Here is a 1,654-nt window from a genome sequence, read left to right as displayed (position 1 = left end):
TCCTCTCTGAAATCAATAATATAAAAAGAAGTACCTTATAAAAAATCAGTGGAGCCCTGGCCGGTTTGGCTCAGTGGATAGAGTGTCGGCCTGAGGACTCAAGGGTCCCAGGTTCAATTCCAGTCAAGGGCATGTACCTTGGTTGTGGGCACATCCCCAGTGGGGAGTGTGCAGGAGGCAGCTGATCCATGTTTCTCTCTCATCGATGTTTCTAACTCTCTATCCCTCTCCCTTCCTCTCTGTAAAAAAATCAATGAAATATATTAAAAAAAAAAAATCAGTGGAAAAATATCCTTGGGGAGGATTAAAAAAAAATCTCACAGAAGGCCTAGAAAGGACAGGTCAGAGCTATTTCAGAGCCACAGACCTGGAGAGCAAGGCAGAGAGCGGGTTGCAGGGCAAGGTCTGGAATTATTTTTGTAAGAACAAAGGCCTGAGACCCTGTGCAGGTCTGGAGTTGCAGCATGCCAGCAGGTACGTGTGACTGTTACGCGGATGAAGAAAGATTGTAGCAGTTTAGGAAAAGAGCCATTACTTTAAAACTAAAACGGCCTTTCCATGCGAGAGGCAACCAGCCTCTGTTTGAAAGCAGTGAGAACAGCTACGCATGAATGACTAATTCAGGCGGAAGCCCAGAGAGTGTTCGGATTAGGAGACAAAGCAGGAGCAGTTCAGAGAAGGGGAGGGGACAGTCACCCAGAGAAGGAAGGAGTTGCTTAGGTGCAGGCAGGCTAACAGTGATGTTAACGAAGTGTCCCCAAGTTTCAGCTGCCCCTCAGGTAAGAGAATCTGCTTTCTTGTATCTTTGCACAATTCTTTGGGACACAGTGTCGCCCTAGGCCCAGTCCAAAGATCGTTTTAGCCATTTTAAAATTCCAAAGATTTGAGGCCTCAGGTAACCAAGGTGGTTCCTCCAGGATGGCAGCTCGGGCTCCGTTGTTGTTAAATGATTGAAACTGTAGAGGCTCTGATATTGCTGCGAATGTGCAACACGCCCAGGAACAAGCACTAGGCAGCACAGGTAACTTTAAAACGCACCGACCCCAGGGGAGGATTTGTCCCAGAACACAGGTGACCCTCCAACAGCGCGGTTCACCTATGCACGCATTTCTTTCCTGGACCCTCTCAATTTGAACCTGCGTGTTTACGGGCCACTGGCGCTGGGAATCCAGGCATGTGATGAGGGGCGACTGGAGTGAGACTCGGTTTCCGACTGTGTGGCAGTTGATGCCCCCTTACTGCATTGCTCAAGGGTCAGCTGTACTTTTTTCAGACATACAAAAATAAAAGAATCATTCAACAAAATGTTGCAAACAGCAGGAGAGGGATAGCCCTGTTTTATTAAAGTTTTGAGCTCCCACCTGTGCCCAGAATGCCCTCAGGACCTGGGCCGATTCCTGCAGGTGGGAGCAGGGATGGGGCCAGTGGCAGGGAAGCGGCCCTCCAGCCGTAGGGCAGGACCCAATGCTGGGCTCCTCTGCATGCTCGGAGGGTGAGGTTTCTCCCATTCTCACCCAACTTTCAGAGAGGTGGGGTGGAGCTTCTGCAGCAGCAGCCTGGAGGAGGGGCTGACCACAATTTCTCAAAGGACATTTTGTGCCAAAAAAACCCAAAAAATAAGCCACTTGTGCCCAACCCGGTCCACTTCTCTCCC

Source organism: Myotis davidii, unplaced genomic scaffold, assembly GCF_000327345.1.
Source record: "Myotis davidii unplaced genomic scaffold, ASM32734v1 scaffold399, whole genome shotgun sequence".
NCBI classification, from domain to species: Eukaryota; Metazoa; Chordata; class Mammalia; order Chiroptera; family Vespertilionidae; genus Myotis; species Myotis davidii.
The sequence above is the reverse complement of the archived record's forward strand: the minus strand, read 5'-3'. Positions refer to the sequence as shown.